Genomic DNA, 14129 nt, shown 5'->3' with positions numbered 1-14129 from the left:
TTTTCTTTGCCAGAACATACCCACTCATATGCGGTCCACAAACTCCAGAATGTACTTCAGTCATAATGGTCGTGGCCTGTCTAGCATCTATGCATCGTAATAATCCAAGATCTGGAGTTCTTTTGTACAGAACTCCTCCACTGAAGAAAAATCCACTTGCCAAACGACGAATTGTTCTCTTTTTATCACCTGTGGCTTGTGCTGGATACACCCCATCCTGATATACTCCCTGATATCATGAAACCATGGTTCACTATCAAGTTCTTCTTCGACCATATTACAGTAGACATGCTGATCACGGACTTGAATATGTAGAGGGTCGACATAAGCTTTGTCCGGATGGTGCAACATTGATGCCAAAGTAGCCGAAGCATCGACAACCTCATTATGGATCCTTGGAATATGCCTGAACTCTACTGACCGAAACCGTTGACAAAGATCATGCAAACATTGTCGATACGGTATGAGCTTTAAATCCCGTGTTTCCCATTCTCCTTGAATCTGGTGCACTAGAAGGTCCAAGTCTCCCAAGACTAAGACTTCCTGGACACCCATGTCTACAGCTAACCTCAAACCCAAAATGCATGCCTCGTACTCATCCATGTTGTTGGTACAATAGAAACGAAGCTGAGCCGTAACAGGGTAGTGATGTCCTATTTCAGAAATAAGTACAGCTCCTATCCCAACGCCCTTCATCTTAGCAGCCCCATCAAATAAAAGTTTCCAACCTGGCTTTTTAACCTATTCCAACTCGTCAATGTGCATCACCTCTTCATCAGGGAAGTAAGTCTTCAAAGGTTCATATTCTTCATCCACCTGGTTCTCGGCCAATGCTTGGGCTTTCATCGCAGTCCGAGTCACATAGATGATGTCAAATTCTGTGAGCAAGATCTGCCACTTTGCGAGCCTCCCTATGGGCATAGGCTTCTGAAAGATATAATTTAATGGATCCAAATGAGAAATGAGGTAAGTAGTGTAAGATGACAGATAATGCTTCAACTTCTGTGTTACCCAAGTTAGGGCGGAACATGTCCTTTCAAGGTGAGTGTACTTAACCTTATAAGATGTGAACTTCTTGCTGAGATAATAGATGGCTTGCTCCTTCCTGCCGGTGATGTCATGCTGACCCAACACACAACCAAATGAATTATCCAAGACTGTCAAGTAAAGAATCAAAGGTCTCCCTGGTTCCGGTGGGACTAACACAGGTGGGTTTGACAAGTACCCCTTTATCTTATCGAATGCTTCCTGACACTCATCAGTCCACTTGACCGCAGCATCCTTTTTCAGCAACTTAAAGATAGGCTCACAAGTTGTCGTGAGTTGAGCAATAAACCTGCTGATGTAGTTTAGCCTCCCTAATAGACTCATCACCTCAGTCTTGTTTCTTGGAGGTGGCAATTCTTGGATAGCTTTGATCTTTGACGAGTCCAATTCAATACCTCAATGGCTGACTATGAATCCCAGCAGTTTTCCAGATGGAACACCAAATGCGCACTTGGCGGGGTTAAGCTTAAGATTGTACCTGCGAAGCCTCTGAAAAAATTTCCTCAAATCTCTGATGTGGTCAGACTGCTTCCTGGACTTTATGATCACATCATCTACTAGACCTCGATCTCCTTGTGTATCATGTCATGCAATATAGTCATCATTGTCGTCATGTAAGTTGCCCCAACATTTTTCAAACCACAAGGCATGACCCGGTAGCAATACGTCCCCCATGGCGTGATGAATGCTGTCTTTTTCGCATCTTCCTCATCCACTAAGATCTGATGATAGCTCGCATAGCAATCCACAAAAGACCCAATCTCATGCTTGGCACAATTACCAATCAGAATGTGGATATTTGGAAGTGGGAAATTGTCTTTTGGACTAGCCTTGTTGAGATCATGGTAATCAACACACACTCTGGTCTTGCCATCCTTCTTTGGCACAGGCACAACATTGACTAACCAAGTGGGGTACTGCATGACTCAAATGACCTTTGCATCAAATTACTTTGTGACCTCTTCTTTAATCTTCACACTCATGTCGATTTTGAACTTTCTCAACTTCTGCTTGATGGGAGGAAATGCCGGGTTAGTGGGCAATTTGTGAACCACCAAGTCAGTGCTTAGACCCGACATGTCGTCATATGACCATGCGAAAATATCTTTGTATTCAAACAATGCTTTAACTATCTCTTCCCTGATTTGCGGTTCAAGATGGACACTTATCTTAGTTTCCCTGACATTATCTGGGTCCCCTAAATTGATTGCTTCTGTATCATTTAGGTTAGGCTTGGGGTTTTCCTCAAAATGACTTAGTTCTTTACTAATCTCTTCAAAGGCCTCATCCTCATCATATTCTGATTTATCATCACACTCTATTTCATGAATTATTATTTCAGAATTAGATTGACTTTTAATACTGGGCCGAAGATTCCTCATGCATGTCATATCATTGAAACCAACATAAAAAGAACTATACAGAGAAGAAAAGAAAAACAAAAATAAAACTATCAGGAATGATGAAAAAGGGAAATTGCATTTCATTGAAATTAAAAGATAGCAGGGTTTATACATCTAAATGGACGGAACATAGAATCTGAATTACAACCCTGGAACAATCCAGATAAACTGAAAGAAAATCAAAGCAAACTACCAAAACTCCTTCCGGGTAGGGAGAGGAGTAGCCTTCCAATTGTTAAGCTTTGCATTCGGCCTAACAAACTGCACATCTGCTTTGCTAGAACCTTCTCCAACTTCCACCACGTTCACATCGTCGAACAACCTCTCGAACCTTTCAATTAACTCTTCATCAACGTCAAACACAGAACTGGGAACTGCTGTCACTGTGCGTTTTCTGGCGTCGGGCTTGACAAATGACCTGGAGAGACATGGGATAGGCTTTGGAAGTGCCCACACCCTCTGTTTCAACTTTCTAGCCCTTTTCACGTCTGTAGTTGTGGGTTTGAATCCCAGACCAAATGTACTCAAGTTTTTAGGGAGAGACACCAGCTGTATGATACCTTGTAGAGATGCACCCAAACTCTTACCAGGTACGAAGCCATTTTTCAGCATTTCAAAGACCACCATGACTGATGCGACAGTTATCTTTGGAATTGGAACGCATTTCCCTTCTGGAATTTTCTCGACCGACACTGTTTCAAAAACCTGATAGACCCAAGGCCCTTTGTCATCTTCAACCTCAATGAATGGGACAACGACATCACTGTGAGCGCACAAATTATCCTCGCTATGCACGACGATCTCTTGTCTATCCCATTCGAACTTGACCATCTGGTGCAGAGTGGACGGGACTGCTTTGGCGGCATGAATCCAAGGTCGACCTAACAACAGATTGTAGGAGACGGCTACGTCCATCACCTGGAACTCCATGGTGAATTCAACCGGTCTTATTGTCAACTTAATCACTATATCACCAACTGAATCTTTCCCTCCACTGTCAAATCCCCAAATGCAGATACTGTTCTTGTGAATGCTCTTATCATCAACTTTCAACTTGTTTAGAGTAGAGAGAGGGAAAATGTTTGCACTGTAACCATTGTCAACCAATACCCTGGTAACCACGGAATCTTCACATTTCACCGTAAGATAGAGAGCTCTATTGTGCTCGGTACCTTCCACAGGCAAGTCATCATCGGAGAAAGTGACCCTATTCACCTCGAATATTTTGTTGGCAATCTTTTCCAGATGGTTTACTGAAATCTTGTCGGGAACATGAGCCTCGTTCAGAATTTTCATCAAGGCCCGACGGTGCTTGTCTGAGTGGATTAACAATGACAACAGGGAAATCTGAGCAGGCGTCTTTCTCAACTGTTCCACGATGGAATAGTCTTGTACCTTCATTGTTCTCAGAAACTCCTCCACCTCTTCTTTAGTTACAGCTTTCTTTATGAGAACTGGGTTATCTTTGGAGGTTTTAGCTTTTCTTAACTCTTCCGGGGCAAAGTATCTTCCCGAACGAGTTAACCCATGGGCCTCATTGACTTCTTCTTTCACTTCCTTTCCCTTGTAGGTCACTATCACCCGTTCATAGTTCCACGACATAGCCTTGCTGTTGACTATCGGCAACTGGGTTACAGGCTTGATGATGACAGGATCCGTATGGGCACCCTCTACAATTATTACAGGCTTATTTGCCACTCCTGGCATAACCACTTTTGACTTGTCTTGTTTTGCTGCAAAATCACTAGGGGTTCTTTTCTCGGCTACCACAAATGGTTCACCGATTGTCCTTCTCCCCTTGTTCACTGATCCTTCAACTATTGATTTTTTAACTGGCTTGACCTCACTGGACCGAATCATCATGACGTCTGTGAAGGCTTCTTGGGCTCCCCTCCCTTATGTACTATCTCGATCATGTTTGTTTCCTGATGTGTTGGCAATGGGTTCTGGTTGATGTTGGATGCCTTTGGAGTTTGGACTTCAATTCGTTTTGTATCAGTGAGCTCCTAGATAGCATTTTTCAAGTGCCAGCACTACTCTGTATCATGCCCCGGAGTACCAGAACAATATTCGCAGCTTACAAAGTAATCAAGATTCTTTGGAGGAGGGTTTGGCAATTTCGACTCAATTGGCCTCAAAATATCCAATTGCCTCAGCCTGTTGAACAAACTATTATAGGACTCTCCCAATGGGGTGAAGGTTTTCTTCCGCTGCAACCTCTCGTTCTTAAATGCTTGATTGGGTCGGAAACCTGGGCCGGCAGGGTTTCGGTAGGCTCGTGGGGGTGGGTAAGCATTTTGTGGAGTTGGGTAGGTGTTTTGTGGGGCTAGCGCATGCCTTTGTGCGTGGGCAGGAGGTTGAGTGTATGCATGGTGGACGGAAAAATAAGGGTCTGGTAATGGGAAGTAATGCTGGGATGGATTATACGGGGTTTGAGTGTAGGTTTGGTGGTGGGGTCGAGGCTGAGTATAATGTTGTGACGGGCCCCTGGGTCCAAATCATGATCCTAAATCAATTGTTGCTACATCTTCTTTCTTCTTCTTTCTGATTACTCCCCCAGTACCGTTCTGAATGGCTTGGGTAGTTGCCTTAATAACCGAGTAACTTAGGATTTTATTTGACTTAAGAACTTCTTCTGCCACCCATCTTCACTACCTCATTGAAGGACTTGCCTATGGCCAATACCAGATGACCGTAGTAAGTGGGCTCCAGGGCCTGCAGAAAGTAATACACCATTTCGCTCTCTTTCATCGGAGGGTCAACCCTTGCCGCTTGTTCTCTCCAACGAAAACTATACTCCCTGAAACTTTCACTAGGCTTCTTCTTAATCTTAGTCAGAGACAAACGATTTGGAACAATCTCAAAGTTGTATTAGAAATGATAAGCAAATGCTTGGGCCAAATCATCCTATGTATACCATCTGCTGTGATCTTGACGAGTGTACCACTCCAACGCCGCACCGCTTAGACTCAGACTAAAGTAGGCCATCAACAGCTCTTCTTTCCCACTGGTTCCTCTCATTTTACTGCAGAATCCCCTTAAATGGGCCACCAGGTCTCCTTTCCCGTCATACAGATCAAATTTGGGCATCTTGAATCCCACTGGCAGTTAAATATCGGGAAATAGACACAGATCCTTGTAAGCCATGCTCACCTGGCCTCCCAATCCCTGTATGTTTCTAAATGACTGTTCCAAGCTTTTAACCTTCTTGAACATCTCCTCCTGTTCTTGATTTTTAGGTGGTTTCTCAGTCTCAGCAGGGAGGTCGAAACGAGGAGTGTAGCAGTAAGGTTCTGGAGCCTTGAAAGTAGGCTCTGGGGGATAGTATTGGTTATCTTGGGTCTGGAATAAAGGCTCACTAGAGGATCGGTGGAGTGTAGCGGGTGGGGGTGCCACAAAAATAGGGGTGGCTAGTGGAGGAAGGTATGGAACTGGTTTGGGTGGTGGAGCGGTGGTGTTTGGGAAGTGGTGCCTTGGTAGTGGTGGTAAATGGGAAAACCTGGAGATGAATCAACAGTGGGAGGTTCCTGGTATTGAGCCAACGGTGGGGCGAAAGCAGGGTTGGCGAGGTAGGATGGTGGTGGATGCCCCTTCACCTATGCCTGGTACATCTCTACCATCTGTTGTTTCAGCTTATACAACTCCTCTTTCAGATTAACATCAGACTCTTCCCCCTCTCTTGACGGATCAATAACATTTGCATCCAGTTCTTGGTTAGCTATGATCAACTTGTTTTGGACTTGGTGTTGTACGGATGAATTGCTAGAATGTCAAACAAACTAACCACCTGCCTGTACTAGTTTTCAACAACAAACTTGTTAGTGATTAGAGCTTAATAAATAGGCAACCGCATATTGGGGATGCAATGCACCTAAACAGTTAACCATTTCTATTATGCATTTGACCGGTTGCTTGTGTCATCCCGGCTTCCTTAATGTCCATTTTGCAACTTCTCTCTTTTTCACTCCTGCATTTCTTTGCTTGATTTCTCGTTGTTCTTTATTCTCTCATTTTCTCTCTTGTTTTGCCATTGTTTCCTTCCCACAGTTTCTTGTTTTCTCTCCCTCCCTTTTTCTTTTTTTTTTCTTTTTTGTTATGATCGAATCCTATGGAGATTGCCTACGTATCATGACCCCGCATGAATCAGACCAAACGTAGTTCTGGGGGATAAGTGTAAAAATAAATAACAAAACATTTTGGGGATTTTCAAAATTTTCATAAAATAAAAACGTTTTGATTACAACGACTCATCCTACCAATTTTAATCATTAAAACCAATAGACTCGAAAAAGGGGAACTAACAGACTCCAATAGAAAAATGAAAATACAGACTTGAAAACAGACTAACAGACTCCAACAAAAAGACGAAAATACAGACTCGAATAAAATCATGAATACATCAATGACTCAACTGCTCCATGGGCCCGCGGGAAATCAATCGGTCTCGCCACAGACCTACGCGCCAAATCCCCTTGGAGATGATAGAAATCTTCTATTATTTGGCGGACAAAGGTCATTACAGTGGCGAAGAACATGGATCTGGTCATGTCCTCACACTTACTGCATTTCATTGTGATGTAGTCGGCAATCCTTCTGACCCTTTCTCTTATGACGCCCTTTTCTTGCAACAAACGCCGAATCTGCTGGGCCCTAGCTTCTAAAATTTGTTCAACTGTATGGTTTGTTCTTGAAGTTGTTGCAGATCTTTTTCTAATTGTGACAGCGCTGTATAACAATGTTCTCTTTCTGCTTTGAAATCTTTTGCCTGCTTGATCATTTTGTTCTCAAGGACGGTGATCTTTTTCTTCAACCCCACAACCTCACTGTCATATTTTGCTTTTAACTGTTTAACCAAGCGCGCGCGTTCCTCCGCATTTTTAGCCAATTTTGTTCGAGACCTTAATAATTCACCCTCTGTCTTGTTCAGATCAAAACCATACTCATTCACCTTCCGTCTAAGGTTATCTATAAGCTTTCCATCTTTTGCACTTCTAGCGGGGTTTTTGGCTGCTATTTTCATTTCCCGAATTTGGGCTCGAAGGGCGTCATTTTCTTTGGCCAGCTTTTTTTCTCACCCTCATCCGCGTCGGATTGCAAACCATTCTCAAATTGAAGATCCTTGACTTGATTTTATAGCTTGCTTATGGTAGCCCTATACTCATTTTCTTTGGCCAACCAATCCTATTGCACCTGCGCTTCATCGATGAATTGTTGGACATGGGGCCTTTTTGCGGGCCGTTCGGGCTCCAGATGGGTTTGGTCCTTTTACCGTACCAAGCTGTGTAACTAGGCTCCAACTCGCCTCTGGATAGATCTCTTACCTGGGTCTTTGGCTCTAAGAACCTACATTGATGCCAAATCTGACGCACCCTTTCTTTTGGAAAAGCGGCTCTTGGTTCCAACTCAATGACCTGTCGACTCAAGTCCTCATCATGTGGGATGGTCTAGTATCTACCTAACTGACGTAGAACTCTATGCGGGGCATAAGCTGGATGCTCCGGAGGCCCATCAGTAGAAGAAAACACACCTCTGCCGACATATAAATGACTTCACTGACCGAGATCCACCCGAATGTCCATTCAATCTTGTTTGCAGTCAAGGAGCTCAAGTGTGCATAGCATGCTTACGTACCGTCCGAGAACTCATAACCCTCCACCCGTTTTTCATGTTTTTCAATGCATTCAAGACCGGTCATGCCACAATTCATGTATCCCAAACGGTGGCAAATGTGTTCCTCCATCCATTTTGTAAAAGTATATTGCATCCTTCAAAAAACTTTCCCCCTTCTCAGCAAACGGTTAGGGCTCGGTAAATTTCCGCCAAGATCATTGGCACAATAGTGTCGTTTGCCTTCTTAGTCTTAGTCATGAAGTCGGCTACCCCATCGCTATGTTCTCATCTTTTCTGGGACAAACCAAAACACCCAGGAACGCCACTATAAAAGCTAATCCTCGCCGAGCTTCCCACTTATCTTTGTTTCTCGCGTGAATAAGACAGGTATTTGGTGTCTCAAAACCTCGGGGATTCCCGTAACGTCGGTACAGGAAGTAGAAGCTACAAAATCCTTTGGCCAAATTTTCGTCTTAAACTTCCCGACTAATGCTTAACAGGTCCAAATATTTGTGCGGAGTTACTGTTCTAGGTGCCACCAGATATTGATTTCTAAGACTCCCATTAAAACTAGCGCAGCCCGCTATCTCCTCAAGCGTAAGAGTTATCTCAAAATCAGCAAAGTAGAACACATTATGTGCTGGGTCCCAAAATGGTATCAACGCCTCAATTATATCCTTCCTCGACTTAATCTTCAGAAGCCCAACAAGACCACCCAAAGCTTTTGTCACAATTTTTCTGCTGTCCTCCCCCAAATTATGCCACCACATATGTAGCTCTAACGGGATTTCCTCGCGGATTGAGAGAGGTTCATTTTGAATTGTTCTCGTCCTGCACATTTATTTAAGGTGATTGTAAAAGACTGTGATTTACTTTGACTCCAGAGAAACATTCATTTTCACAAAATTTTAAAACAAAACATTCTTGCGAATACATCCCTTTAGCACCTCAAGATAATGATAAGAAGAACAATTTTTAGGGCTATTTTTGTTAGTTGATAACTAGGGATTTTGACGCATTTTATGCTCCTTCTTGCTTTCGCTTTGATTATAAATTCATACAAAATAGTCCCAAAAGGCTCATAAGTTGTTCTTGATTGCAGGTTTGATCAACAAAGTGACAAGATGTCAAAGATCAACTCAAAAGGAGTGAAACTTGCACAAGTACCAAAGACAAGACAAACTCAAGAAAAACAAGCCTAGTGCGGACGCACTACACTTTGTGCGATCCGCACTAGAGATTTTCAGAGACTCAGCATTTCAGGCTTCGAAGCAATGCGGCCGCACTACACTTTGTGCGGTCCGCGGTGGACTTCTGCGGCCGCACTCCCATTCTGTGCAGTCCGCAGAGACAAGGTTCAGAGAGATGCCAAGTGCAGAGATTCAAGCATGTGCGGTCCGCGGTCAAGTTTGTGCGGACCGCGCTATAAGCCTCCGCGGTTGCAGTCCATTTTGTGCGGTTCACGGAGCCTGGGTTCAGAGAGTCAAGATTGCAAGTTCAAGAGCCTAGTGCAGCCGCACACCATTTTGTGCGGTCCACACTAACCCCACAGGGGCAATTTTGTCCAGTTTTTCCAACTTAGTATAAATAAAACCTTTTTCCATTTTTAGGGCATCAAATGTTATCAGACGTTAGCTGCGCTCGTGAGAAGATTTCTTAGCCATTTTGGGCATTTTACTCAGTTTTTATCATTGAATCTTTGTATTTACCTTAGCAATTAATTAATATATTTTTGTCTTCATCTATTTCTCTATTTTTCTCTTCAAGCATGAGTAGCTAGACCCATTAGCTAGGGTTGTGGCTCAACCCTAGTGTGGGTAATTGATGGGTGTTGTGATTTAAGGTTAGATTGACTATGGGTGTTTATTATTTGGGTCAATTTCATGGTTTAATCTATGAATTAGTCGTTGCAAACACTAGTTTGTGCTAAGTTGACCTGGGTTCTTCTTGAGAAAGAGAGCCTAAGTCTCCGAAATTGACCCAACAAGGAATTGGGATGGACTCAAGAGAATTAATAATCCCAATTAAAGGGTTAAACCTCGAGAGAGTAATACCCGACTTGAACCCTAGTTGCTTGAGCAAATTTGCCTACCCTATTGGTCTTGAGAAAGTCAATTGGGCAAAATCATTCTCTCTACCGAGAGGTGTAAGCGTGAGTAAATTGTGCAACAGTTATAGCATATTCCCCAATCATGTCAATCGTGCCTTAGGTTCAATTACCCGTCAATTGGCCACCTAGGAGGATGCCACTGCCCTAGTACCTTTTAAACTATTAGATACAACTTGTAGCAATTTACTCGTAATTAATCTAGTAGCAATTATAATTTGTAGTTTGATAATAGTAGAATATAAAGAAAACCCAAAAATGATTAGAAGTGATATTTGGAACAAATACACAATTCCAACCTAAATAGATACTTGACTCCATTCCTAGCTCTCTGTGGAAATCGATCCCGAACCACAAATTGGGTAAAAGCTATTGCGACCCTCTCTTCCTTCTTTTTAGTAGTGTGGAGTAGGCTGTGATCACTTTTTGGCGCCGTTGCCGGGGAGCTAACGGTTTTGGCTATTTGTTTAGTTAGTTTTGTGTATTGTTCTTCTTTCCTTCTTTGTTACTTACTTGTTTTTGTCACTGCTCAGGTACCAATATGGCTTTAAACAATGCTAATGACCCTCTTGGAAACATGATTGCGGGGGAGGAGGTAGATGATGTTGAGCAAGATGAGGTGCCTTCTGTACCTCAAGGACAACGTAGAGGCCGCAATGCCAATGCTAATCCAAATGATAATATTCTAGACCCTCCTCCGCCACCTCCAAGAGTGGCTTCCCGATTACTTCCGAACCAAGGTTATGCAAGTGCTATTGTCCCACCCAGAATCCAGGCGGGCAACTTTCAGATAACCAATATGATGTTGACCTTACTTGAGCAGCGTGGGTACTTCACGGGCGCTATGAATCAAAATGCCTACAAACATCTCAAGGGGTTCGTAGATACATGTTGGGGGAGCAAGCAGACGAATGTATCCGAGGATGCACTGAGATTGAGACTTTTCCTGTTCTCACTTCGGGGGAAGGCATTAGACTGGTTCGAGAGACTCCCCAACCATTCCATCACAACTTGGGATGAGTTGGCGGATAAGTTTATTGCCAAATTCTTCTCTTCTAGTCATATGACAACACTTCGAGATGAAATATTAGCCTTCAAGCAATAGACAATGGAACCTTTGCATGAGATTTGGGAGCGGTATAGGACAATGGTGAAGGAGTGCCCAAATAATGATATGACCGAGGCCATGATCCAACAAACCTTCTACCGGGGCATAAATACTACAAATCAATGCATTGTGAACCAATTGGCCGGGGCAATTTTATGAAGCTTTCTTATGATGAGGCATGTTATTGATGAAATGGCGGACACTTCTTCAGCATGGCAGAGTAGAGCAAATGTGCCTCAAGGTGACCCTACGGTTATCCATTTGCACAAGGAATTACATGAACACGGGCAAGCGATAGCTGAGCTCACTACTACTATGAACCAATTGGCTAAGGCGCAGTTGCAACAAGTTCAGAATCCTCGCCAAGTGAATGCCATGGAGGGTGTTAGTATGCTTGTAAACAAGAGAAGGCAAAGGAGGCAACAAAATCAAGGGAATTCTGAGCAATATGATGATACATGTGATGGGTTTCAAAATGATGGTTATGATGATCAAAGTGAAGAGGTACAATATGTCAACAACTATCAAGGCAATAGAGACAACTCTTCAAACCAACAATGGCGACCCCAAGAAAATTGGGGCAATCAACAACAAGGTTGTGGTAATTGGAACAACAACAACCAAAACAACAATTGTGGTAATCAAAACAACAACCAAGGCAATTGGAATGGAAATAACAACAATTGGGGCAACAATAACAATCAAGGCGGGTGGAACAACAATGGAAACCAAGGCAACCGGTGGCAAGGCTTTCAAAGACCCCCAATGTACCAACAACCGAACAATCCACCCCATTTCCCTTCTCAAGGTCCTAGTTCTTCTGGTAATGATATGGGTAGAATTGAAATGATGTTTGAGCAGATGATGAAGAGGAATGCGGATTCTGATGCATAGTTAGCTTCTCACAACACCTCTATCCGAAACTTGGAGGTGCAATTAGGCCAAATCTCTCAGTCATTGAATACGCGCCCGAAGGGTGCTCTACCAAGTGATACGGTAGTGAACCCAAAGGGTGGGAACAATCATGTTATGGCAGTCACAACAAGAAATGGGAGAGGCGGTGATGTGAATGCCTCTAAGCAAAAGTAAGTCATGGATGATGATGTTGAGTTGCAATATGACGAAGTCCCTAAGATGACGAAGTCCCTTTGGTAGTTAAAGATGTGGTTGATGAAAATGTGAACAATAAAGTGAGGATTGATATTCAAGAAGTCGAGGTAGAAACTCAAAATGATGTGAACCCATCTAGGGAACACATAATTGACATGCCAGAGCCGGTTGTGCCAATGCTCCTTTGCCAAGGCCACCTCCACCTTATCCTCAAAGGCTCGCGAAGCAGAAGAATGATAATCAGTTTAAAAAGTTCATTGACATGATGAAGAGCTTATCTATTAATGTGCGCACTTGAACAAATGCCGGGTTATGCAAAATTCATGAAAGACTTGGTTACAAAGAAGCGTTATATGGATTGTGAAACTATAAAGATGACCCACCAAGTTAGTGTTATGGTGCATTCAATGGCCCCGAAGCTTGAAGATCCCGGTTCTTTCACCATTCCTTGCACCATTGGGAGTGCGGATTTTGCCAAGGCTCTATGTGACTTGAGAGCTAGTATCAATTTGATGCCCTACTCGGTTTTCAAAATTTTGGGTATCGGTCAACCTAGGCCAACCTCAATGAGACTTCAAATGGCAGATCGATCGATGAAGCGACCTTTGGGCATTATTGATGACGTGCTTGTCCAAGTGGACAAATTTATATTGCCGGCCGACTTTGTGATTCTGGATTGTGAGGTGGACTATGAGGTTCCTATCATCTTGGGAAGGCTTTTCCTTGCAACGGGGAAGGAATTGGTTGATGTTGAAGCGGGTGAGCTCACTTTCCGAGTGGGAGATAAAAAAGTCATCTTTCATGTGTGCAAATCTATGAAGCAACCCAACAGTACCGAGGTGTGCTCTTTTGTTGACCTCGTCACAGCAGTGATAATTGATGATACCAGTGCAATGATCAATGTGGAGGACCCATTGGAAGCTGTATTGTTAAATCTTGATGTCAATGAGGATGCAAGCCGAGTGGAGTGCGTGAATGGTTTACATGGAATGGGATGTTATTCTTATGAGCCTAGAAAATTGTCTTTGGATCTTGAAAACCGGAAAACTCCACCAATAAAACCATCAATTGAGGAGCCACCAGTGTTAGAGTTGAAACCACTTCTCCACACCTCAGGTATGAATTCTTAGGCTCAAATTCTACTTTACCAGTTATTCTTTCTTCTTGCCTAACTAACATGCAGGTTGAGGCCACTTTAGCGGTGCTTCAAAAACAGAAAAGGGCAATTGGATGGACTTTGGTTGACATTCGGGGAATAAACCCCGCATTCTGTATGCACAAAATTATTTTGGAGGATGATGCAAAGCCTTCCTTGGAGTATCAAAGAAGATTGAACGAGGCAATGCAAGAAGTGGTGAAGAAAGAAGTAATCAAGTTGTTGGATGCTGGTGTTATGTACCTCATTTCCGATAGCTCATGGACTTTTTCGGTGCAATGTGTACCGAAAAAGGGTGGTATGACTGTGGTAACAAATGACAACAATGAACTTATTACCACTCAGACAGTTACCGTATGGAGGGTTTGCATGGACTACCAAAAGCTAAACAAGGTGACCCGAAAGGACCATTTCCCATTGCCATTCCTTGACCAAATGCTTGATCGTCTCGCGGGGCGTGCTTTTTATTGCTTTTTGGATGGGTACTCAGGGTATAATCAAATCTTAATTACCCCAGAGGACCAAGAGAAGACCACCTTTACTTGTCCATATGGAACCTTCGCTTTCTCTCGGATGCCGTTCGGATTG

Source organism: Nicotiana tabacum, chromosome 1 (genome assembly GCF_000715075.1).
Source record: "Nicotiana tabacum cultivar K326 chromosome 1, ASM71507v2, whole genome shotgun sequence".
In the NCBI taxonomy this organism is placed as follows: Eukaryota; Viridiplantae; Streptophyta; class Magnoliopsida; order Solanales; family Solanaceae; genus Nicotiana; species Nicotiana tabacum.
This window is presented reverse-complemented; position numbering follows the sequence as displayed.